At 50.2% G+C, this 23396-nt stretch overlaps 1 long non-coding RNA gene across 2 annotated transcripts; it reads left to right on the top strand.

Annotated features, from left to right (window-relative positions):
• The first annotated feature begins 5647 nt into the window (after nucleotides 1-5647).
• Nucleotides 5648-12266, top strand: LOC113267064 (uncharacterized). Of its 2 annotated transcripts, XR_006411216.3 has the most exons (3): nucleotides 5648-5987; nucleotides 7225-7304; nucleotides 10521-12266. It is a non-coding gene; the product is annotated as an uncharacterized LOC113267064 (long non-coding RNA). The 2 variants fall into 2 exon arrangements; XR_008957047.1 differs by having other exon boundaries at nucleotides 7225-12266.
• Nucleotides 12267-23396: the final 11130 nt, after the last annotated feature.

Raw genomic sequence — 23396 nt, 5'->3', positions numbered from 1 at the left:
ATAGCTTGAAGTACAAATACCCATATCACAGTCCCTGCTCTTCAAGGATCCAAATCCTAAGATCAGCATCTAAGCCAATCACCAGAATACTCTCCGTCCAGATTCAGCTCTCCTAGACAGCCAGATCCTTGTGAGATTTTTTTTTCATCATCTCAACTGGTAAAATACGTATTATTCACCCTCCAGTCCTGGAGATCTTTTTTTTTTTTTTTTTTTTTTTTAAGATTTATTTATTTATTTGAGAGGGAGAGAGAGAGAGCACAAGTGGGAAGGGCAGAGGGAGAGGGAGAGAGAATCTGAAGCGGACTCCGCACAGAGCAGGGAGCCAGATGCCTGCTCGATCTCACGACCCTGAGATCACGACCAGAACCCAAATCAAGAATCAGATGCTTAGCCGACGGCACCCCCCCCCCCCAGGCACCTTTCCTGGGGTCATTTTCTAAGCATTTCTTCCGTGTTGGGACTCAGCCTTCTTCCTTATTACTTTAATGGCTGCATAATGTGCCCCTAAGTCACCTAATTTACATAACCGGCTCCCTAGTGTGGAGCATTAGGTAGTTTCTAGTTTTGGCATCCTTATGGGTGAAAGTATTAGCTTTTTCCGGTCTGCCCTGTCTGGGGCTCGGGGGTCCAATTTAAGCGGGGGCACGGGAGGCACAAGGCACGGTGTAGTAGTTCCGTCCAGGACCTGCTTCCTGCCCTGCCCCCTTCCCCAGGACAGTTGCGAGTATACAGCAGATGCTTCGTGAATGCTGCTGGAGGGTGCCTCCCCGCCTCTATTCCTGCACCTGGCACACCGCCTTAAAGTCCTTAAAGAACTCTCCATGAAGGCATCCTGGCTCCTGCCTGACGATGACCTTCTGTAGCCTTTTTTATCTCTATGTCCCCAGTGCCTGGCACCAGGAAGCCCCTCAGAAATGGAAGGGAAGGAAACAAAGAAAGGAGGAGGAGGCGAGAGAAAGCTTACTTACTCCGGCCGCCCCTCATTAATGGGGCCTGGGACTGCCGTGGGACATTAGCAATGGAACATGTTGACACAGTGTAATTTATTAGCCTGAACTATACAAATTATACCTTCCCCCAGGATGCCCACGATGAGAAGCTGCTTTTCATGAGTTTATCCTGGGGACTCCAATAAATAAGCAGAGAAACAAAAACCTCATGAATTTTTTAAAGAGCTTATTGGAATCAAGAGAAAACCCGGCGTTCTGAGTACAGAAGTATCCGCTAGACCGGCGGTGTAGTTTCTCTTTACCCTCTGAAGTCTGTTTTAATCCTCTTGCTTGCCAGTGTTAATCCATGTTTTTCCCCTGAATTTCCATCCGCTTTGGACCATCAGGAGAACAATATGCACCCGTGGGACTTCCAACTGCATCTCCCACCACACTGGGGGGTCAGGGTGCCCAGCAGCCGGTGAAGTTGGGCCCTGGAGCCCCCGACGTGCGTGACCCCATCCTCTGCCAGAGCCTATTGGGGGCAAGATTAGAGGTGTGGGATTGCCACACGGAGACCTTTGGTGTCCTCTTAAAAAAAGCTTCTTGGCTACGAGCAACACCTAGGTTTATCATCCCCCAAATGTCAGCCTTGCTGAAAGTTAAGCGGTTTACAAGGTCTTGCTGAGAAATTCCATGTACTAGAAGCTAATAGAAGGTCAGCATTTTCTATTTCGATTTTTTTTTCCTGCTGCCCAGGGTTTACGTAATGCTCCACTTGGCATTTTGAAGACGTTCCTACAAATTCTGGCAAGGTGGCTAAGCCTTTGATGGGATTTATCCTCCCCAAAGCCTGTGAAATGAAGTTTGTTATTATTTCCATTTTATAAATAAGGAAATTGAGGCTTGAACGGAGAGGGGTCCCTTGCCTGAAGTCACACATGGCAGGTGATGGAGCTGGGTTCTGGACAGGTGTCTGTCTGAATCCGGAGCCCATGCTCCGATGCACTATGATTTCTTCCTCCGCTTTGCAAGTCAAGAACGCCCCCTCCTCTGCCCCACTGCAGAGGTCTTCCTCGGCCGTGACTGCCGCGACACCGCCCGCAGCACTGCGGCGTTGATTCGGGAGAAGGACGAGGCACACACAGGTTAGCTTGCAAAAGAAAGCATGGGTGCAGGGGATGACCACCAGGCACGCCACCGCCAAAAGTGCGATCGCCCCGAATAGCTGCAACCTTGCATATTTATTGGCAATAAACAATCAAAGACAATCAAGGGAGTGATCTGTATTACATCCTAGTGAATAGTAGCACATCACGGGGAAAGTCACGGGATTAAATGATGTAACGTTCAGCAAGTGAGGCCTATCTTAAACATGTTTCTATGGACCCTGCGGGCTATTGTCAAGAGCAATCAAATTTCTGTTGGGGCGGTGTTCTGCCCTGAGCGAGCTGGGTGTTCGCAACTGCTGGGCAAGCCGGGCGTTCCCGGCCGCTGTGCTCTGACATTTATGCTAAAGCCCGCAAGGTCACAAACATGTTTTCCTATTATATCCTTAGCATAAGTTCTTGGCCAGGGGCTGCTGCACGTGACTCCACCATTGATGCTACCAGCCTGAGATCCAAGTTAAAGAACTGCAACCTTAAAAAGGTACAGTAGACATTCCATCTCTGACTTTCTCTAATTTCCTGGGGCCAACATCAGCAAACTACAGCCCTTGGTCCAAATCCCGCCCGCTGCCAGTTTATGTAAATAAAGTTTTATTGGCACACAGCCACGCACATTCATTGACACATGATCTGTGGCTGCTTCCATGCTACCAAAGCACAGATGAGTAGTGGGACAGACACCATATGGGCAACAAAGCCTACAATATTTACTTTGGGGCCCTTAGAGAAAAAGTTTTCTGACGCCTAGAAAGTGGAAAAATCAACATCTATTGCCCCAGAACCTAGGGTAATCGATGGTAACACCAGCCCTGTGAGTAGATGGCATGCATTTCTGGAGGGCTAGCTATGAGTCAGGCATTCTGCTAGTTGATTTTGGTGGATGATCTGGGATCCTCCCGCAATACTACCAGACAGGTGCTCAGAGAGGTAAACAACTGTCCGTTGTCATAGTCACGGGGTCTGGACTAGACCCTGGAGCTGACTGGCAGTGTGCAAATTGAAAAGTGCCCTACGGTAGTAAAGGCATCATTTCCAAACAGACTGTCTACCCAGTGCCCCCCACGATGCTGCGTGTTGGGATGGACGTGATAGATAACCAGCAAGGGACAGGCTCCATCCTTGGGAAACCCGTGAGGTTATGGGAAACACGGACCTCCATCCGGATCAGTTGGCGAGATGAGCAGTTGTGGAAGACACAGAGCTCACGGGAGGAAGAAGCATCTGAGAAGGTGCCCTTTGGTTGAGGTCTTTCATCATGAACAGAAATGTGATCACTGGAATGGGAGAGAGAGAAGGGCACCCCAGGAACAAGTGAAGCAAAGACTTAGATCAAAACAGTCGCAGGTGTTTGAGTCTAGGGTGAGCGAGGGACAGAAGGGAGCAGAGGGGGGTCATAAATGACAATAGGGCTTATCTGAAACCAGAGGAGGAGAGGCTGGGGTGGGACACTGAGGACTTTGAAAATGTATTTCCTTCCCTTCTCTAGAAAGAGCCTCAGGTTTTACCACCCCATTCCCATATGGTTGGTAGTAGGTGCTCAATAAATGCTTCCGAGAATCAGATGTCAGCCCTAGCAGTCAGGAGCAAGTGTGCTGTCGTCTGTTCTTGCAGGATGCTCTCAGAGCAGCGGTCAGCGACACCTGCCCAGCTGACAATGACTCATGCTCTTGGGACCACCAGGCTTCCAGAGTCTCCAGTTTGGGGTTGACTCCATTGTCTCTGGAGAGTCTGGAGAGAGGCCTCCCAGAAAAGGCTCCTTCTTTCCCACTTGCATTCGGATGACAGAACAGTGGTCTTTGTGCCCTGGAAAAACGACATTTGCATTATTGATCATGCGCTTGGGTAGGTGGAGAAGATGGGGAGAGCCCAGGCTTTGGGGCCATCAGATTCCAGCTCTGCAGGTTTCTGGTTGTGTGACCTGGGGTCATTTCCCTAATTTCTCAGAGGCTCAGTTTCTCATCTGTAAAATGGAGCTCATTCCTGTGTCATGGGGCTCTTATGATAGCAAGCAGAGCCTGCCATGTAGAAAATCCCTCATATTTATTATTAGCTATTATTTTTATTATGATTAATGATCAGGATTCTGTATTAGTCAGTCTTTGCTGCCATCAGGCCAACAATCCGTGGGATTTATAAGAGTGTTTATCTCCTTTTCTTCTCACAGTTTCACGGATCAGTTGGGGACGGCTCTGTAGGTTGGATTTAGCCTGCTCCCCTTGTCTTTCGTTTAGGGACCAGTGCCCACCTAAAACATGCTCTTCTAAAGGCAGGAACAGAAATCTCAAGAGGGGTGAGTGAAAACTCAGGCACCGCCTACGGCTTGAACTCAGAACTGACCCACAGTTGCCTCAAAATATCCCATTGGCCGAAGCAAAGTCATTCGGTCCCACCCAATAGCAGTGGGGTTCACTCCACCCACAGTGAACTATAGTAAGGGTGGGGTGGAGAGGAGAGGAGGAATAGTGTCAGTACCACAACTGCCAAAACTCATAGCACGGCCATAAGCCAGATGATTCCATCACCCACCCAACATCGCCTTCTGTGTTTCTCAAGGGTTCGCGGGCCCCTTCGCATGGCTGTCTCCAATCACAGAGGGTCTTGGGGACTGGGAAATGTCCATAGCGGCACTGTATGTTTTCTATCAGTGGGGTTCTGATAGGTAGCCCCTCGTCTGAATTTCCGGACAAAGCCCAATTTACTGCTAGAATGTGAAGGCCGCCAGCCTCCCTCCCGCACGGTGGGTCCAGAGTGAGGGAAAATAACAAGACAGCCCCCATGTTGGATAATGACCACCCAGATTCCAATACTCAGTGTCCAGTGCTGCCCATGCAGTTTCCTCTGGCTGCAAATTCTGGTTGTTCCACTGGCGGAAGCGGGATGGCTCTTTATCTCGGGTGCCAACGGCGTGTTAGCCGCATTGATAAACAAGGCTTCCAGAATCCTCTCAATACCAGGAACCATTCACTGAGAACAACAGCGGCGGCAACACCGATGACAGAATGGACAAGTCAGTCCTGGGGTATCCACCCTCGCCCAGGGGAGCCTGGTGATGAGCTGATGAGTATTTTTGGACATAGACAACGGTGGGCCTGGCCCGGATCCACTCATTTCTTCAGTAGCGCTTTCCAGGGAGTTCACATTATTTCCTAATTTGTTCCAGATACACCATGTTTCGTGGCTTCATTTGGGCACTGAGGTCATCAAGAGACGACTGACTTGGGCAACGCAGAAAGTAGGGGGAGGAAAGAAAGTCTTCCTTCACGCACTCGCTCCCCGCTTCACTCACTAGTTGCTTCTGTCTGCAGGGGCTGGGGCTGGGGCTTCAGAGAGAAAGACGCACACGTCCCAGGTGCTGACCCTTTAGCAGGGCCGATCCGCACTCCATGTAGCTTCTCAGGTTAAGTCGTTGCCCCCCCCCCTGCACAGCAGGTGATCTGTTTAAGCTAATCACAGCGATGGGAGACTCTTGTGGTAACTGGTTGAGGGGTTAGCATGTGACCCAGTTCTGCCCAATGCGAAGAGAGGGAAAGTCTGTGCATGACCTTTGAGAAACTTTCCCCATGAGCAAGAAGGAGCTAGAGAAAGGGATGGAGCTCTTCTCCATAGCTTGCAAAATGGGCAGCTATGACACCTAAAGGTTTTTTTGGGGGTTTTGGTTTTTTGTGGGGTTGTTTTTTGAGACTGAGAGTGGGGGAGGGGGCTGAGGGAGAGGAAGAGAGAGAATCCCAAGCAGGCTCCATGCCCAGCTCCCAGCCCATGCAGGACTCCAGCTTACAACCCTGAGATCATGATCTGAGCAAAAATCAAGAGTCCCACGCTTCACCCCCGGAGCCCCCCAGGCGCCCGGACAGCTGCAGTTTTACAGCCATCTTGCCACGGGCCAGAGGTAAGAGATGAAACTCACTCTGAACAATGGCAGAGTGGCGGGATGAGAAGAACGATGTCCTCACTGCTATCACGGAGCTGAGAAGTCTTTAACTGCAAAGGCCACCCTTGGACTTCCTGTTCCGCAGGATCAGAGATTTCCTCGGAGGGTGCGTTCGCCAGGATAGGTGGGGGTTTCTGTTACCTGCATCCCAAAGCGTCCTACTCAATGCCCCTGTATTCTTGTAGAACCCTGGTTTATCTACAAAGGAGCAGGCATGGAGAAGCCAGTTAACGTGTCCGCTGGGAAACGTCTGAATTAGATTGCAAACCCAGGACTCTGCGCCTCCGGCTGCCCGCCCGCCTAGGTGACTGAGAGCCGGCCTCTGAGAATGAGCAGGTGGCAAATGATAGATGTGGAGCATCCGCTGTGGGCAGCGCTGGATGCCGAGCAGGCAGGGAGCTTACGCCCAAAGAAAGAGAAAGGGGGACGATCCTGGTGGGGGTGGGACCACCAGGCTTGGCTGGTCCTGGGCTCCAGCCCCTCTCCCATCCCCCCACACTCTCCAGAGCTGTCAGCTGCTTTCCCTGGGGCCATTTGGTACAGTGGAAAGCACTCCCATTTTAAATTCAGGTTAGACCTGGGTTTGAATCCTGTCTCTGCTGCTCCCTAGCTATGGGACATGGGTATGTGCTCTCACCTCTGAGCCTGTTACCCTGTGGTTGTTCCGAGGGCTGGACACATGGATGTACATTGCTGGATACTTCGAAGATGCTCAGTGAACGATAGCTCTGAGGACGATTACGGCAGGATTATTAAGAACCTTGAGAGTCATGTAGTAGAAAGAGTGCTGTTCTGATGGTGGGAGGACGCAGGTCCTAGTGCCAGCTCTGCCATGACAAGCTGTGTGACCTTGAGCCATTCCTGCCCTCTCTGGTCCATTTAGTTGCTCCCATCTGTAAAATGATGGGGTTCGGCTTGACCAATTGTTTTCAAACTCTGCTCCAAGGAGCTCTTGAGATTCGTTGGCTCTGTAATGAGGAAGGAGCCCAGGAGCAGAAATGGGAACCCCCTCCCCACTCCACCCCACTCCAGCTTCAAACAGCAGTTGTCTTGTTATTTCTTCCATGGGACTGGGTTTTCTGTAAGATGCTCTTTGAAAAGAGGCTTCTGCTGCTTTAATTAAAAAAAAAAAAAAAACAAAAAAAAACCCAAAGAACTCTAGATTAGATCACTGAGTTCCTTCCATTTTTTCCAGCGGTTGACAGCATGAGCTTTGGAGTTCAACCCGCCAGATCTGAATGACGACTCTGACATTAACTACCTTGGTGAACTTGGGTAAGCAGACAGTTTCCTGGGCCAGTTTCTAATCGTCCACCAGCCATTCACGAGCGTTTCCTTCCCCTCATCTTTGCCAGCAGGAGGGGTTACAGCTCTTTAACATTTTTGCCGGTTCAAGGGGTACAAAGTGGTATTTCATTGTTACTTTAATTTGCATTTCCCTCATCACTAGAGAATTTTTTCCCCAAGATTTATTTATTTTAGAGAGAGTGAGAGAACGAGAGAGAGTGCAAGAGTGGGGGGGAGCGGCAGAGAGAGAGAATCTCAAGCTGACTCCCCACTGGATGTGGAGCTCAAACCCGGGCTCGGCACCAAGCTGGACGTGGGGATCCCATGACCCACGAGGTCATGACCTGAGCCGAAATCACGAGTTGGACACTTAACCAATTGAGTCACCCAGGCACCCCTAACCTCTAGAGAATTTAAGCATCTTTTCCTGTATTTATTTGTTGGCCACTCAGATTTCTTCTGTGAATTCTTGTCTTTTGCTCATTTTTCTTTTGGGTCATTTGTCACTTGTTAATTTGTGAAAGCTCTTTACTATTGTATGGACATTACCCTAATATAGTATGGACTTTATCTCTTACCTGCATTACAGCTTTTTCCTAGAATTATCTTTTCGGGTTTATTATTATTTTTTCTTAATCCTATACTAATGATTCCCACTGCACTGTCTTGTGAGGATTAAAGCATGAGCAGAATTCCTGATATGTAGTTCAATAAATTATTTCTATAATTTCTAAGCTTTTGGTGTGGGTGCCGGATTCTGGAGTTACCAGAACGTGTGTGTGCTAAAATCCCACTGGCCAGAGTAGGTCATGTGGTTGAACTGGGGGAAGAGAGGGGAAGCACTGTGGTCCCATGGTCAAGGACGTGGGCTCAGGGAGGGATGAAGAATTGGGGCCACCCTTGGAATCTGCCACAGTGGTCTGGTGCAGAGATCAAGATCACAGGTTGTGCAAACAGAAAGACCTGGATTCTGGCGCCTCTCGCCCCTGGGACTTTCCCACCTTCCCCATAGCCCCCTTAGGTGCCTATACCAAAGCTGTTTTCCCACAAGCCTTTGTTCTCAGCTAGCTGCCATGGCCAGAAATCTGTTTTTCAACGTTGCCTTCCAGCTGCAAATACCTCTCGGTCTCCTTCAAGGATGTTGCATTAAAAGATACTTGTTGCCTTTTCTGAATACAGTGCTCAGTGCACAATGATCAAGCAACACAGCTAACCGGGATCCAGCTCGAAAATTCCGCTCCGAGGGCACACTTCCCACTGTTAACCTGTTCTTCCAGACTTCTTTCCGTGCCCATTTGACATCTCTTCTCTTTGTCAAATAGAGGGTCATGCTTTACACAGCACACCCTTTGCACTGAACGGCAGCGTGAGTGCTCTTCTGAGAAGAATGTCGTCAGTGGCTAGTGCTTTAGAATCATCTAGAAGGGGGAATTATCAAAATGTAGATTCCTATGGCTCATGCAGAAAGAGTCCATTTTATTTTATTTTATTTTTTTAAAAGATTTTATTTATTTATTTGACAGAGAGAGACAGTCAGCGAGAGAGGGAACACAAGCAGGGGGAGTGGGAGAGGAAGAAGCAGGCTCCCAGCAGAGGAGCCCGATGCGGGGCTCGATCCCAGGACTCCAGGATCACGCCCTGAGCCAAAGGCAGACGCTTAACAACTGAGCCACCCAGGCGCCCCAAAGAGTCCGTTTTAAAAGGTCTAAAGGGAAGTCCAGGAATCTGTGGGGGGGTTTTTGTGTGTTTTTTTTTTTAAGATTTTATTTATTTATTTGACAGAGAGAGACAGCCAGCGAGAGAGGAACACAAGCAGGGGGAGTGAGAGAGGAAGAAGCAGGCTCCCAGCGGAGGAGCCTGATGAGGGGCTCGATCCCAGAATGCTGGGATCATACCCTGAGCCCCCTGAGCCGAAGGCAGACGCTTAACGACTGCGCCACCCAGGCGCCCCAGGAATCTGTGTTTTTAACTAATTGTAGGGCCATAGTACAGGTGACTCTTGAACAATGCCGGGTTTGGGGCCCTCTGCACAGTGGAAAATCCACATGTAGCTTTTGACTCTCCGGAATGTAAATGCTAATAGCCTTCCTGTTGACAGCAAGCCTTACTGGTAACACAGTCGACTGACACATATTTGTACATTGTATTGTATATTGTATTCTTACACTAACGTAAGTTAGAAAAACGAAAATGGTATTAAGAAAATCATAAGAGAAAATACATTTACAGTCCTGTCCTGTATTTATTGGAAAAAAATCCATGTATAAGTGGACCTACCGGGTTCAAACCACTGTGGTTCAAGGTCAACTGTGTTTGTATTTTAATAGGGTCTCCTTGCCCGGTGCTAGTTTTGGGAGGAGGGTTGGGGGGGGTGGGGAAATACCCAATGAAAGGAAGGATTAATAGGGATGTTCCAGGCATTGTGAGGAACAGTAGGGGAGACAACAGCGTGGTCAAAGCACACCCCTCCCCCACCACCAGGAGGCCTGCCTTTCCCAGAGAGACACTCCTACCCTGGCTTTAAGCCACGGTTTCTTTACCATCTGCCTAGGTGTGGCTCCCTACGTAACCAAGTAACCATTAGCCAGAGTTCTCATACTTCCGGCTGTGTGTCCTTGGCCAAGTGACCACCTCTCCGAGCCTCAGTCGGCTCATTTGTAACACGGGAATCATAGTGTCCATGTGGCAGGGCTGTTGAGGGAAGCAGTGACTTCACACACGAATACCCACTCCAGGGCTGGGCTCACAGTAGGTCTTCCAGAAACAGAGCCCCCCTCCCCCTCTATGAGATGAGCAGAGCAGGGAGGGACCCACTGGACAGCTTGAGGGAAAGCCAGAGAGTCCCCAAGGGAAGCAGTCGGCACACCAGGTGTCCTGACAAGTTAATTATGGGAAATTAGGGCAAGTCAGGTTTCCGCCTCCAGGAATCTCATATTGAGGTCGGACGATAGTGCGGGATTTTACTCATTCTCCAGGGGATGGAGACGAGAAAGGCTCTTCCTGCTGGGACAGATGGTAAGTAGGGAACCAATCAAAATATGCAAATACAGCTGAGGAAGAGGCTGGGGACACCTCCAGAGAGGGCCAGGGCCTTTTCTGGATGTTTGCTGGCTGGGGACTCTTCCCCAGGTACAAACCTGAGGGGGGCCTTCGTAACTCCGGACCTCGATTCTCTACCCTTCCCTGCATCCTCTCATTTCCCAGTGCCACTTTGCAGCTGCTGCCATTAAGGAGTGGACTCGGTTTCCCTGGAAACCCCGCACCTGGGGTGGCCCTGTTTCCATCAGAGATAACTGGATGCGTGAAAGCCAAGGACAGTGATGTAGTCCTCTTCCTGCCAGTGACTGGCTCAAGAAGGACACGTGACCCAGTCCGGGACAAAGAGACTTGAGGAGAGATCTGCCTGGAGGCTGCAGGGAGGGGTTTCCTTGACTCTCAAAATGAGGCACAAGTTTAAAAAAAAAACAAAACCGTCTGATTTCTTTGGATGTGCCCAACAAATATTTGTTCTGCCTGTGTCTGACTTGCGAAGACTGGAACTCTGGATCCACGCAGGAGAAGGAACTGCAAGAGAAATATTGTGATGTCACCCTCAAGGGTGCCTTCATGCAGATCTCCCCTGGGAACATCTTGAGGCTCAGCTGGGTGCCCACGAAGCTTCCCCAGGCACCAGCACCCCCACATGAATGGCTCTGAATACTAGCCAACAGCTGTGGGTGTTCATGGCCCACAAAGGGTCTGCCCACGTATTAGCCCTCTGATCCTCACAGCAACTCCCAGAGTCCTGTGGGAAGCTCATTGTGTAGACGATACCTGGAGAGGTAAAGGGACACACAGAGGCTTGGTTGTTCATTGATAGGGCTGAGATTTGCATACCGAGTCTGCGTTGATTTCAAAGTGGGACTCTCTCTGATTCATCAAAAACACCAATGGGTGTCCAACTTCCAGCTCTGGTACCATTTAGGTATCCTTGGGTGATATGTAACTGTTGACCACTGCCTGTCCTGGATTTTGTAGAAGTGTTTTTTTTTTTTTTTTTTCTCCCTAATAATATAAAAGACCTTCTATTAAACATAGGGTGCTTTGTACTATTATCCAGCAAGTAGTCACTCTCCCCTCCCTGGTCATTTCCCCACCCCATGGATGTGGGACTTGGCCATGTGGATTGATTCGGCCAACAGAATGTGGGCAGAAATGATGATGTCCCAGGTCAAGGCAGTGGTCTCAGACATAGCAAGCTCCTGCCAGTTCTTACTCTCCTCTAAGAGAATAGCATTTCCAGATAGGAGCTGATCCTTTACCCTGGGGCCCAACATGAGAGGACACATGGAGCAGACCTAATTCGGACCTACCTACCCTTCAGACACAGAAGTGAGAAATGATTCTGCTGGAGCCCACCGAGATTTTCAGGTGGTGTTTGTTATACGGCTTTATCATAGCAAAAGCTGACTAATACAAACATTATGTTCCTGGATCATGCAAAGCATGTTTCAGGCATTCGCTCATTCAGTCCTCACAACAACCCGTGAGGGAGGTACTATTAAATCCCTGCTGAGCTATGAGCACTTGTGGCCCATTCCTGCATCAGCAGAGCCTAGTACATTGGTAAAACCGCAATTAACATTTTTAGATGAGCTGATAGAGTGAAAGTAGGAACCATGTGGCACTTTCCTGTTCTGTGACCAACATCTGAGTAATCACAATGACCTACTATGTGCCAGGCATTGTCGATGTTTATTTAAGAAGTTACTTTAGGGGCGCCTGGGTGGCTCAGTCTTTAAGCATCTGCCTTCGGCTTGGGACGTGATCCCAGGGTCCTGGGATCGAGCCCCACATCAGGCTCCTCCGCTGGGAGCCTGCTTCTTCCTCTCCCACTCGCCCTGCTTGGGTTCCCTCTCTCGCTGGCTGTCTCTGTCGAATGAATAAATAAAATCTTACAAAAAAAAAAAAGTTACTTTAATGGGGGCACCTGGCTGGCTCAGTCAGAAAAGCATGTGACTCTTGATCTCGGGAATCTGAGTTCAAGCCCCACGCTGGGTGTAGAGATTACTAAAAATAAATAAATAAATATACTTTAAAAAAAATTTATTTCTACAAATGCTTACCAAGCATCTACTTCATTCCAGGCATTGTTCTAGGTGCTGGGAATACAGCCGGGGCCAAAATAGCCAAACCCCTGCCCTCTTGGAGCTGAAGTTCTACTGGGGGTGAAACAGAAAACAAACAAAATCTATAGATCCGTGTGATCTAGATCGAAAAATAAATCCGAGCCAGGGAAGATGAAGTGTGGCAAGAGCAGAGTTGCGGTTTCTAACGAGGCGGGAGGGAGGGTCTCTTGAGGAGGTGGCATCTGAACGAAGACTCGGAAAAGGTGACTGTGTGAGTCATAAATGTCTGGGGGAAGACTGATCGGTGGGAGTAACAATTCTCACTCCGTTTTATGGATGACTAAATGGGCTTGGAAGGATTGAATTGCTTGCCCATTGTCAGATGGCAAGTACCAGAGCTGGGACTTGGGCCAGCTATCTGGCCCCAGGGAACCTGCCCCCAGTGCCTGTGCCCTTAACGACTTGGTGGAGGGTCTTCAGGGGGCTGCCCTGACTTGACGGTCCGGGAACCCCGCGCTGATCCCAGGGCCTCCACCCAGTGCCCTGAGCTCTATCTTCGTGGACATCTCAGCTGATGACAGCGGGAAGCCACTTTGGTCCTTAATGGATTCAGCACTCTCTGAATGCTTCGTCCTATTAGCCGTGGAAATGGGCTTTGTCTTGTCCAGGAGTCATCGCTTGATGAAATGAGCCGGCATTCAACCTCCCTAAGCCGAAGGTGATTTAAAAACATCGCAAGAGCCAGCCTTAGATGAGGCTTGCGTAATCGGTCGCTTTTAATTTGTTGGGGGGAGGGTGTGGGGTGGGTCGTGTGGCTGTTCCCAGGGCCCTGGGTTCCTGCTGTGGGCCAGCAGGTCAGCGCCCACCCCCTACCAACCCCTACCCTCGCCCAGCCTCCTCTCTGCTGGTGCCTGGGACCAGAGTTAACCTGGAGAGCAGAGACAGGGTGCAGATGCCGTCTCCCTGCTGCAGAGAACAGGGCTCCAGACCTTTTTCGGAGCTGTTACTCCTGCTTCCTGCTTGTCTGTTCTCAAAGACTCCCTTCCCATCTTCCTTTCTTCCTTTCTCCCTTCACCTGTTCTCCCTCCTGGCCTGACCTGAGCATCACCAAGTGTCTGTGAGCGGAAAGGCTTTAGTCCGACATTGTGCTGTCCGCGGAAGCCACGCGCCGTGTGTCTACAGGGCACTTGAAATGGGACCGGTCCACGATGTGTAAGGGTGACACGTATGCTGGATTTTGCAGACTCCGTGCAAAGAAAAAAAAGTATAAAATATATTAATTTATATTGATTTCATGTAAAATGCTAATATCTTCAATAGGTTAAGTAAAATATTTAAAATATTGCAATATTTCACCTCACATGTACAGTCTGCGTTTGTGGCTTTTACCATATTTCTGTCGGAGAGCCCTGGCCTAGCACCTCTCTCTCTTCACCCCATATTAATTAATTAATTAATGTTTTTTCTCCCAAGACGCCACCCAGGATCACCATACCAGGTTGAAATTTTGGCAATAAATAAATAAAATGGAAAGGAGCGGATGTTCAGGACCTCTTACTCTGTGTCCCACTCAGGGCTGTGTCATTGCCTTAGGTCACGGTTTTGCAACAGCGGCGCTATCGGCATTTCGTTCCAGATAATGCCCTGCTGCTGGGGGTGGGGCTGTGTGGCGGGAAGGGGTCCCTGTGCATTGTGGCACCTACAAGATGCCAGTATCACCCCCCCCCCCCCCGGTTCTAGCTACCAAAAATGTCTCTAGATATTGTCAAACGTCCCAATCGGCCCCAGTTATTCCTTTGAAAAACTCCTGTGAGGTGGGGTTGTTACGGCATAGAGTGGTGACGTGTCCTGCACAAGGTCACACAGCTAGTAAGCGGTCTCACTGGTGTGAGGGGCCATGTCTTTCGGACTCCGGAGACTATGTAATCACATGCTGTAGGTGTATGTGTGGACAAAGAAATTCTGGTTCAGATCTGGGCTTTTCTTCAGAGCGTGGTTGGTGTGGACAGACTGGTTATCTGGGGTAAACACCTGTGAAAATTAACAAAGAGAAACCTCACTAAAGTAGAATGGGGAGCCTTGGAAGGGGGAGATGGGGCACTCGGTGTTAATTCCAGGAAGAAGTGTCAATTACAGACCCCAACAGAAGAATGGTCAAGAGGAGTCATCAATTACAGGCCCCAGGGGGCGGGGGGGCGTGGGGAGAGGTACATTGCCTCTCCAGGGAGAAATCAACTATTCCTCCAACTCAGCCAATGAGAACCCGTCATCACTCTGAACTGTTGCTTTTCTCTAAGGGACCTTTGTTCAAAATAACCCCTTCAACTTCCTCTCCATCAAATAACGTTCCTCTCCTTTGTTTGTTGGACTGGCCTATGGTTTTGCTGTAGCATGTTCCACGTTACAATTCTCTGCTGTTCTGAATAACCCATTTTTGCTGGTAAGATGCCCGACTTTTCTTTTTAAGGTTAATATACTTGAGGACCACCAGGAAACCTGACTCCAAACCCTCTACCCCCGTGGCTCAGAGTGGGCCAGACAACAGAGACCAGAGACCCCGCTACCGAGAAGTCCCTGCCAACATTCTTTAAAAAAAAAAAAAAAGAAAAAGATTTTATTTATTTATTTGACAGACCACAAGTAGGCAGAGAGGCAGGCAGAGGGAGAGGGAGAAGCAGGCTCTCCGCTGAGCAGGGCCCTGACACAGGGCTGGATCCCAGGACCCCAGGATCATGACCTGAGCCAAAGGCAGATGCTTAACCAACTGAGCCCCCCATTCTCACCTCCCATCAGCCCACCAGCTGAACAGGCAAACAGACCTTAAAGCAAGTGGGTCTCTACCCTGGTGAAGTACCTGGGCAGCTTTTAAACTTGCTAATGCCCAGGCCACACCTAGATCTGTCAAATCAGGATCTGAGGATGGGGTCCAGGCATCTGAATCTTCTCTGGGAAGGCTCCCCATTGGACTCCTGCTGGACTGACTTCCTCTGCCATGTGCTCCCCTCTGCTAAATGCTTCCTGCAGCCTCACCTCTGGGTGACCAGAGCCCAGGGTGGTGCCTAGCGCATGGTCAGCGCTCAAGATAGATTTCAGGGCCAATGAACTTCAGCTTGGCACAGGCTCTCAGAAGACGAAGAAGCCACAGTGGAAAGAAACCCAAGCAATGGATTCCAAGGCCATGGACTGAAGATGTGGGAGCTGGCCACAGGTCTGCTTGTCCGCTCTAGCCTGCCAACTTCAGGAGCCCGGACAACTAAGAGCCTGGCCCCTTAAAGAAAGAGACCCCTTAGCCTGCCCTTTCAGGACTCTCAGAGGCCGTCGAGGTTGCGTGTCCCCAGAAGAGACACTGAAGAAGGAGCAGATCCTTGGGAACAGCGAGAGGGGAGGGGAGGGAAGGAAACCCACATGTGTTAATGAGCAGGTGAGTGCTGTGGGCAGCCCCCCTGGGGGATTCTGCAGCAGACGGTATAATGCCCAAAGAGTTGCCCATCCCAGCGACAAGCACCTAGGACATTAACCCACATATTCTCTCATTTGCCGATTCCCTAGCACTCTGGCCGAGAGACCCAGGCTTGCACAAGAAACGACTGCCCTACAAGAGAATGATGATCGTACAGGAGTATGGCTAGGATGCTGACAGCAGAAGCCACAGGAGGGTCTGAGGGTCTGCTCCCCGCACCATGAATGCAGCCTGAGCGGAAAACAGCTCTCATCTCCAGAAAAGCCCTGCCCATAGGTGGTTCCTCCAGCATGGTGAGAGAATGAACTCTGGAACCACGCATCCTGGGTTCACATCCCAACTCTTGGGGGCTCACCATCCACTTTCTCTGTTGCCAAAGAGGGTTTAAACCCAGCAAAGGGAGATCTCGGAAAAGGCTGAGCCTGAGCGGAGGGTGTGGAGGTGGCCTGGTTATTCTTAGCAATGAGGTAGGAGAGGAAAAAGATGCTTTGGGCTGCCAGGGCTGCATAGCACCTTTCAAAGGGAGCAGCCAGACCACAGTCCTTCCTGGCTTGCCAAGTTTGGTTGGAAATTCTTTCCACCCCAGGCAGTGGGGAATGCGGGGAATTCAGGGTGGGCCTGCCAGGGCCTTCAGAGCCCCTTAAATGAAATTTCTCTGCTCTGGTGTCAGAGCAGTGGTCAGACGTGATGAGGGCTGTTCAAACAGCTGGGCCTGGCGAGCAGGACCCCCGAGGCTGGGCTCTTGGCCCATCTGTAGTTTTCCTTCCCCTGTCTGAAAGCCTTGATTCACGCAGGGGCTGGCCCAAGGAGGGCGAGGGGAACTGAAAAGGTATGTGTCCTCAGAACCAAGGCGGGAGGAAGGACACCACCCTAGCCTTGCTGACGTGTGGTGCTCCAGCTTTCGGACGTTCAGGAAGAGCTGCATGCCACTGAGACCTGGCTTTTTGGTCCAAACTGTGGTTGCCCCCCCGGGAGAGGAACAAAGGCCCTTTTTCCCGGGCAGCAGTATGGGAAAGAGCACGGACTCTGGACTCCAGAGTTCTGGGTTCACATCCTGTCTCCGTCACTCAGAGGCTGTGTAAGCACTGGACAGGCCATTTCACATGTAAAAATTAATAAAAGGGAAACTCTCTAAAAGGGAGTCAGGGGCCCAAGTGTCACTCGAATAACCAGTATAGGAAGAATTGTCGATTACAGACTCCCAACAGGAGATTCAGGAAGTAACCATCAGGGAAAGATGTACGTCGCATTCCTTCCCAGAAATCGACTACCTAGCAACTCAAGCTAGTGAGACACTGTCCGCACCCTGCCCTCTCGCTTTGTTTAAAGGACTTTCATTCAAAACAACCCTCCTAACTTCCTCTTTCTCCATACAACGTTTCTCTCCTTTGTTGCACTTGGCCTATGGTTTTGCTGGTATCGCACTTCTCCCGAACAAACCTGTTTTTTTGCTGGTAAAATAACTGACTGTCCTAGTTTTCGGGTTAACAGATGTTGCCGTGCCTCGGTTTCCTTACAGAATGATCCCTACATTATGGGGTTGCTATGAGGGTTACGAGTATACAGTTCTTAGAGCAGAGCCTGGCTTACAGAAAGTACTTGATAAACAGTAACCCATGAGCCTGGCATATGGAAAGTATTCCATAAATAGTAACTGTCACGGGTCCTGGCTGCTTTTCCTCCATCCGTCCAGTCCAAGTGTTTAAGAATTGCAGATGTGAAGGAGGACAGGTCTGGCCTGAAATCTCTGATTTACCCCTTCTTAGCCATGTGGCAAATGACTATCATCTATAAGATAGGAATAATCATAGGAGCCACCTCATAGAGTTGTAATGAGGGTTAAGCGAGTCCACGAGGTGAAACCGCTTAGCACAGTGGCTGGTACACAGCAAGCACACAGAACTTTGTTGTTGTTATTATTGCTATTTTTTGCTAGAATTATTCATCAGTCCACACTCAGTCATCAAACACTTTTGTTGCAAGCCCCAGCTCTCAGCAAAGAATGGAATGTGCTATTAGCCTCCACAGGCTAATTCTAAGGATCTGTGCGTCCCCCCCGCCCCCCAAAAAGGGGTTTGTTTCCAGAAGGGAGAGGAGAGTGAGCAGGCAGAAGTAACAATGTCTGCTCGGGCTCCTAGATCATCAGGTGCATCTGTGGGGATGAGCTGGTACTTAAAGTGAGCATAGTAACGATGCCAGGAAGCAGGGCTCATACCCGTTCTTTCTGACCCTGAGTCCCTGCTGTGCCTTCTGGGAAGCCAGAAGCGGCTGCACATTCTACAGAGACGCAGAGCCCATTTCCCATCCTGTCATTCTGAGCTGGGTCATCAGAAACCTCTCTGCAGTACTAACTACAACAAGCAGCCTCTCCCCAAGCAGGCTATGCTCCGACCACATTCCACGAGACCAGCCAGGAAAACAGGTGCACTCTAAGCAAACTCAGTATCTCACACCAAGAGGAGCTGGTGTTTGACGATCCTGAGAAATCCCCCATTAAGGAAGGCTCTCATCTGAATTTAACCCCTAGTTACCTTGTAACGCCTATGAATAGCTGCCCCTGTAACTTACTAACACTTTGTAACTTACTAACACTTCAGGGAATGCGGCAGAGGCCAGTGCATCTGAGATCTTTGGGGGCAGAGGAATTTCACAGTTTGGAGAAAAAGCCCTTGTTTCAACCCCCAGCCTTTTGGAAACCCCCTTGCCTCGGTCTCTGCGTGGGCAGGGCCCAGCCTTGCAAAGCAGCTCCTGCAGCTGCTTCGGTGAGCGGAATAAAGTAGCAACATTCAAAGAGAGTCCTGCTGCTGGTCTTTTCAAATTACCTAGACTCTCAGGAGAAACCAACTGGGGGGAGGGGGCGGGAGTAGTGAGGCCCAGAAATTGGGGGAATGCAATGCATCATAATAAGCACAGGAAAAGAAAAAAAAATAACCAAGGAAAATAATTTGGAGAATTATTGAGTGCCAGAACCCCAAAGCTATAAACAGGATGTTTGAAAAGATTTCAAGCATAAAGGTCACAATCTGCAATTTAAATGGATAGTTTGTTGCCTTTTTTCTTGGTTATGGTTGGGTGCCACCAATTAGTTGAAGAGTGTGTGTGTGTGTGTGTGTGTGTGTGCGCGTGTGCACAGCGCAGAGGTTTTTCAAAGAGTGCTTCTCAATCAGGCGGGGATGGTTGACAGCCTCTAAGCCCACACGGGGGTGGGCACATCCTTTATACCATGAGAACAAGCAGAGCCCATGCCACACAGCAAGGGCCTTCTTCCTCTTTCTGGAAGGAAAAAGAATCATACAGCATAAACCCCTGCTCATTCCCAGCTCTCTGCAGTGATTTTACCCTGAAGAAAGGAATCACAGGAAAAATCATCCCTGGCGTGGGATTGCCCCCAGTGTCCAACCTAGTTCAGGCGTCGTTACTAACCCGAATCCCACTTACCAAGTCAGTGGGTGCAATGGGGGAGAGTTCGTGCAGCTGAAGGTTGGTGGTGTTCCTTCAAGCCTTTGCTTCATGGACAGATGCCAACAGAGGTGACTTTGTGGCTGGGGGACAGGTCAGCGAGCTGAAGGCCAGGCGACCCTGCATGTTCTTCTCTAGTTTGGGACCCCTCCGCTGCCCATGAGAGAGTGTCTGTGACAGTGTTAGGCAGAGGGTTTCCGCTTGGGTGGCTCTTGGGGTTTCTTCAGATCCCCTGGGCATCTTTGTGGAGCACTTTGCTAGACTACTCCCTGGTTTTTCTGCCTCGGCGTCTACTCTGTGCGGCCCAGTGGCCTGCAGGGGCCTTGAATTGACACGAGACTCTCCCGTGGCCACATGCCCTAAATGAACAATTGTGGTCATGGTGTGGTTTGGAATATAGGTGAGGTTCCGTGGGGTAGAGTACAGAGCCAACAACCAAGAAAGAATTCTTGAGATGTCTTTGGTGCAAAATGGTCATTTATTAAAGCACGGGGATGGGACCGTGGGCAGAAAGAGCTGCTGCCCCGGGTTGTGAGGGTGGCTGATTACATACCGTGGGGTTGGGGGAGGTGAGGACAAAGGGAGGTTGAGAAGTACTTTCATATGTTAAAGAAGACTCAGGATACCGAGGCCTGGCCATCCTCAAGTGATGGTGGTTTTTCCCTCCCGCAGGGCATTAGTATTAAGATGGTTGGGAACTTCCTGGAGGAGCGTCACAGATCCCACCCAGGAGGGGGGGGGGGGTGCAGGTTGCGGGGTGTAGGCTTAGGCTTTGTCTTCAGCTTGCCTTCTGTTCCCTCATCAGGCATAAGTAAATGTAATTTCCCCCTATGAACCCTCCAAAGGCCCTTGTGATGAGCGTTCTCTCCTGCCTCCCAGAGCCACGGAGCTTACCAGAATCCCACTCTTTTTGTTTTGAACTGATCGACCTAGCCTCAGAACTGGGAACCCCAACGCACCCTACCCATGGACCCTAATAAAGGACCTCCCTGCTCGGCCCTTCGAGGCAGCTGAGTACCTCTTCCCTGACAGGTGAGTAACCAATGAACTCTATTTCAAACCATGCTGTCTTGGGTAACTATGGCTCACCCGCGCCCCCCCCCCTCCCCCGCGCTTAACAAATGTGAATTTAAGGGAATCACGACAATCTTTGAAACGCAGATTCTGACTCAGTAAATCAGTGAGGGAGCTGGAGAGTCTGCGTTTCCAGCCAGCCCCACGGTTAGCCTGATGGTCTGGTTGCACGAAGCCTTTGGACTAGCCGGGCTCTAGACCAGCGCTGTCCGATGGAACGTTCTGGGCTGATGGCCGTGTTCTGTGTCCGTGCTGCGAGGTACCGTAGCCTGCAGCCACATGTGGCTACTGAGGACTTGAAAGGTGGCAAGTGAGTCCGAAGAACTGAATTTCAAATTTTATTTCTTGTTAATTATTTTAAATTTCAACAGCTGAGTGAGGCTAGTGCCTACGGCATTAACCAGCTCAGACTGAGCTCTGTGTGGGCAGGGGCCACAGTTTTCTCTCCCTCTTGGATCCCCATCAGCAGAGTGCCTGGTCTGACCAGGCCTTTAATAAATATTTATTGACTACATTATCACATAATGTAATTGAAGAACGAGTTTTAAACCTTGTCTGTTAGAACCCTATAGTTGTTGGGGCGCCTGGGTGGCACAGCGGTTAAGCGTCTGCCTTTGGCTCAGGGCGTGATCCCGGCGTCATGGGATCGAGCCCCGCATCAGGCTCCTCCGCTGGGAGCCTGCTTCTTCCTCTCCCGCTCCCCCTGCTTGTGTTCCCTCTCTCGCTGGCTGTCTCTACCTCTGTCGAATAAATAAATAAAATCTTAAAAAAAAAAAAAAAAAGAACCCTACAGTTGTTAAGTGACCAAAATCTACCCTATGGTTATAGGACCAAAACCCATCTTGAACTTGAACTTCCAAAGATCTCATGGGCCCTCAAGACCCATTTGCAGGAAGATTGGGGGTGTAGCCGATCTGGAGGAGGGTTGGCTGGGAACTAATTCAGCATCGTCCTTTTTCGACATGCTGGTTCAGTCCCTCAAGCTGTGCATCCTCACTGGACTCAAACCAGCATCACGGGTAGCTCTGGACATCTAAACATTAGAACCTCCTGACCCCATGAAATAGTATTGTTTCCCACCAACTAGTCAGAAACTCCCAGGGAAGTTCCCTGGCTGAGCTTGCGTCATGGACCAATTCCTGGACCAATCACTGCGGTCGGGGCCTTGGGATCCTAACATTGGCCAAGCTCGACTCAGAGGTGTCCCTCCCACATTCAGGGATGGCTTCCTCCCGACGATCAAGAGTGGAGTGGAAAGACGCAGTTCTCGCAAAGACAGGGAAGTGCTTTTTCTGAGCAAACAGGACAATCAGTGTGGGGAAAGAGGGCGGAAGGAGGGTTCCCAGCTTCTGTAAATGGTTGTGGAGAAGCATTTCTTTGGGCTAGACCAAGGCTATGGAATTGCCTTCTCTGATCATGTCAAAAGGCATCAAGAGAACAACAAGTTTCCATTGGTCCAACTGGTTTTGCTCTGTTCTCCTGTCCCTGCTATGTTAGTGGAGCCACGGGGTCCTGGAAACCGAGGCATCTCAAGGGAAGGCACCATTTGAAATTGAAAGATGAGCAGGATTTCTTTGAATGGAGAAGCAGGAGAGAAAGAACATTCCAGGGAGGGGAAAATCGCCTCTTCAAAGGCAAGGTGGTGAAGGAGCGTGCGGTGTGGGGGAGGACTGAAGAGCCCGCTCTAGAGGGCAGACTGGAACTGTGGGAAAGGAGGCAGGAAGTGAATTGGAGGCCCGCCTGCAGAAGGCCTTGGGTGCCAAGTGAAGGAGTCTGGGCTTTCAGCTGTGGGAAACAGGAAGCCATTTGGAGGTCTTAAGCAGGGTGGGTGGTGTAGCCAGAGCTGTGTACGTTCTAAGAGATTGCTGTGGCTGAATTCGGAGGATGGACAAGCTGGTGATGGGAGACAGGGTGCCAAGGACGAGGCTGTTCCCATATGTCTTTAAGGAACGGCTGCCTCCAAGATGGGTGGTGGCATACTAAGCTCCTGGGTCAGGCTGCTGGTGTCCTTTCTCCCTGTCTTAGGCTCAGACCTTGACCTGGCTGGATGTGGGTCTCCTCTGTGCCACTTTATTGGGCAGGTTACCTTATTTCCCTGAGCCTGTTTGCTCACCTGGGAAACGGGAATAGGAATACCCACAGTGCAAGGTGGTTGTGAGTTTGCAAGGCTAACATGGATGTGATGGGCCCCAGACCGGTAGAGCCCAGGCCCGCCCCTGGTAGGACATCAGCAAATGTTGCTGTTGTGATTCATGCGGTTGTGGCTCCTGAGTTTATTTGCATGGAAAAAGGTTGAGCACGGAAGACATAAGAAAGAAATGACATTCGAAACACCGAAGCTTCTTGGAGGAGCTCTGTAACTGGGGCCGGTTGGCTTCCCCTGAGCTCCACGGTAAAAATCCCTCAGCCCACACGCCCCTGGCTTTCTCTCTCCTCCCAGGACACTCGGGTGTCTCAGTTGGAACATGCCAGAAGAAGCTGGTTTCCAAGAGCATTGCCCTGGAGGCCCGACGGGCGGCCACAGGGAGAATGAGGGCATTGGGCTGTGTTTTACCTTGAGTCGTGGACTGACCAGTCGGCCCGGCCTGACAGCCACATGTCCCAGTGGAAAAACCCCAGTGTGGAGCCAGGACGACCCAGGCCTGAAACCTCCCAGTTTGAGAGTTCTGGAAAGTTGCCTCACCCCAGTGAGCCTCAGTTTCTCCATTTGGAGGCTGGGAACAGCCCTGCCTACATGGGGCTATTGTGGGGACTGATGGAGGAAAGATGTTCTGGTTCGAAGCCGACGGGCAAGAAAGAATTATTGAGACATCTTTGATGCAAAAAGGTGGTTTTATTAAAGCATGGGACAGGACCTGTGGGCAGAAAGAGCTGCCCTGGGGTCATGAGGAGCCACCTGTTATATTATTTCAAGTTGGGAGGGGGTTTGGGATAGCGTAAGTCTCCAAGGAATTTGGAAGCAAGGTTTCCAGGACCTTG

This window comes from Ursus arctos, unplaced genomic scaffold, assembly GCF_023065955.2.
Source record: "Ursus arctos isolate Adak ecotype North America unplaced genomic scaffold, UrsArc2.0 scaffold_34, whole genome shotgun sequence".
NCBI classification, from domain to species: Eukaryota; Metazoa; Chordata; class Mammalia; order Carnivora; family Ursidae; genus Ursus; species Ursus arctos.
This window is presented reverse-complemented; position numbering and strand designations above follow the sequence as displayed.